This window comes from Odontomachus brunneus, unplaced genomic scaffold (genome assembly GCF_010583005.1).
Source record: "Odontomachus brunneus isolate Ranch 3 - 2012 unplaced genomic scaffold, Obru_v1 Obru_scaffold_048, whole genome shotgun sequence".
NCBI classification, from domain to species: domain Eukaryota; kingdom Metazoa; phylum Arthropoda; class Insecta; order Hymenoptera; family Formicidae; genus Odontomachus; species Odontomachus brunneus.
This window is the reverse complement of record NW_022639498.1, coordinates 1958396-1961171: the sequence shown is the minus strand read 5'-3', so window position 1 is coordinate 1961171 and position 2776 is coordinate 1958396. Positions and strand designations below refer to the sequence as shown.

Sequence of the window (2776 nt, the reverse complement as noted above, 5' to 3'; positions counted from 1 at the left end):
GGACATTTCGAATTTGCACTGTCGTTTTGTACAGGCCGAACTTCGGAGCTAAACTGAAAACCGGTTCTGCTCGATGCCAGCGCCAACGGACCCAACGGTTTCGACTAAACGTAACAATAGAAATAAAAGCCATCTACCAGGGGTGCGTTCCAAAACCTACAGTAAAACTATAATTACATCTCTATACGTTTTGGATCGCAGCCCTGAAAGGTAAAATCCCCGCTCCGGGTGAGTATACCTGCTGCGTGCTATTAGAGCCTCGACGCTGCTCAAGAGATTTGTTGCGCTCGGAGGCCATAACTTCCGAACGGCTGCGAATTTCGATTTAAAACGTTGGGAACATATTCTTACAATGTTAAATAAACATTTTATGCAAAAAAAAAATTCGATTTTTTGAAAGTTCTAATTGGATTTCCCCCCTTAAGTAAACTTTTGAAAGTTTTGCTGTCTCCATCGTTTATATAATTTTCGCATATAACACGTAAAGCGGGAAGCACACACTCTTGCATGAAGAAATAATACACAACGTATAAAGAAATAAACTAATCAGTTCTCATTTCTATTGCCACAATGAAAATGAAGGACTCTGATTGGTCAGTTTTCTTATACATTATGCCTTTATGCAAGAGTGTGCTTTTTCTGCTTTAATCTTTTGATCCTAACAATATTTCAATAATGCGACTTCCATTTTTTCAGCGCCTTCTGAATGATTGATGGTGTACTTTTCTTTGTGTTCTTTTATCCACAATAGGTCTTTTTGAGAATCATTATATTTTCGAAGTAAACATGCTTTACAAAAGCTAGATTTAATCACAACATCAAATATTTTGTTTGTATACTTTCCGATCAGTATAATAATTTCAAACAAGAACGAAAGTCTTTTTTACTCCATATGCCATCATTAAATGTTAAATGTAAAGATTCATTTCCTACTTTTGTCTTTTTTTCAATTTCTTTTTGTGGCATTTTTAATACTGAGGTCATGCACAACTTATGCAGCTGTGTAAATATTGTTCATAACAGCATAATACATATAGTTAAGCCGGTTACATAAATCCATGAGATCACAGAATATATTTAAGTCACTAATGCCCATTTCTACCAACTTTAGTTAACTTAATTGGCTGATTATTCCAACAGAATTGACTAATCGCATCTATCAATTCTGACTAATAAGAAATGCGATGGAATAACCAACTGGTTAACCAAAGTTGGTAAAAATAGACATCAATCCAATGCCCAAAATGTGCATGACCATGCGTCTCATTAACCTCAAACGATCGATTGTTAATCTTCTGCTGACAACGTGAAGTTGCAGAACATATCCAGCAACGTGTGTTTGGGTTCGGATTCGACCTCAACGTTGTTAGCAGAGGATTAATAAGAGGACTTATATAGAGAGATTAATAAGAGGAGATTAATAGCAGGAGATTAATAAGAGGAATAAGAATTAATGGTTTCTATTTTACAGTTTCATTCAATGACTAATCCTAAAATTATTTCTCCAGTCTTACTAAAACGAATTTCTTTTTTACAAATTTAGTATTTTAGTTTAGCACTTTAGTATTTCAGTTAATTTAGAAAAAAAAAATCGATAAACTAATATAATGCAATAACGCATTACACGTTACTATCACCAGATGCTTTCAGTTTTTTTTTGACAATGTACTGTCTGTTTCATTTTTTCTTTAGACTAGAATAATACATGTGCGCGCACCACATAGCTGATAAAAAAATAATAAAAAATGTAAAATAAAAATTAAATAAAAATTAAATTAAATTAAAATATACTTTAATTAATTAATAATTATATTACAGAGAGAGACAGGGAGAGACGAGAAGAAACGGGGAGAGACAGGGAGAGACGGGAAGAGACAGGGAAAGACGGGAAGAGACAGAGAGAGACAGAGAGACACAGGTAGACAGAAGAGGGAGGGAGAGACAAGGAGAGGCAGGGAGAGGCAGGGAGAGACAGGGAGAGGCAAGGAGAGACATATCTCTTCTGTATTTTTTTTTCGTGATCTAACCAACGCGATGACAGCTATTTGCCTCGTAATTTGACAGGCGCAAACGACACAAAACAAGCCGCAGCCCACATGAAGTGAGCTAAGCGAGTAAACCAATCAGCATCGCGGAAAAGCGGGAACAATCAAATCTCTTACATGCCTTTTTTTTTAGAAAGGAATCGATTCTCTTGGTATTGTCGTTTCTTTGATTTATGTCTCAGTCGAGGATTAAAACGAGGTTTACAATAGAAGTCGTAAAGTCGTAGAAATTGACCAATCGCGATCGAGTATGAGAAAAATAATCGACCGCGATTGATCAATTCCTATGACTTACGACTCTACAATTTCTATTGTAGATCCCGCTTAAAAGTTCTAGAAATTTCCTTATCGCGGAACATTTTCAAACACACGCTATATAATCAATGCTATGCATGACAAAAAATGAGGTTCGAACAGTTCTAACAGTTTTCTACTTTTTCCTAAACTATTGGGTGTACAACTTAATTCGGTCCGTTTTTTTGCTTGAAAAACGCATTTATTTGAATGATAAAATGAATTAATACATTATTGAAAGTATTGTCCATCGCTAGCCACTACTTTTTCCCATCTTTCTGGCAATTTATGGATTCCGTCGCGGAAGAAGCGTTCATCTTTTGAAGCCAAGAATGAATCGAGCCAATTTTTGATACCCTGTTCTGAAGTGAAGTGTATTCCAGTCAAAGCGTTCTGCATCGATCGAAACAAATGGTAGTCGGAAGGGGCAAGGTCTG

At 35.9% G+C, this 2776-nt stretch overlaps 1 protein-coding gene and 1 long non-coding RNA gene across 7 annotated transcripts in view; one reads left to right on the top strand and one right to left on the bottom strand.

The window, feature by feature from the left end:
- LOC116845020 overlaps positions 1-1881 on the top strand; it is a 16190-nt gene extending 14309 nt beyond the window's left edge. The window contains exon 3 of the long non-coding RNA XR_004378180.1: positions 1819-1881. This is a non-coding gene — a long non-coding RNA (uncharacterized LOC116845020). The remainder of the gene's footprint in view (positions 1-1818) is intronic.
- The window catches only part of LOC116845019 (tetratricopeptide repeat protein 14 homolog), a 64049-nt gene that overhangs the window by 10931 nt on the left and 50342 nt on the right, over positions 1-2776 (bottom strand). The gene's annotated exons all lie outside the window — the stretch shown is intronic.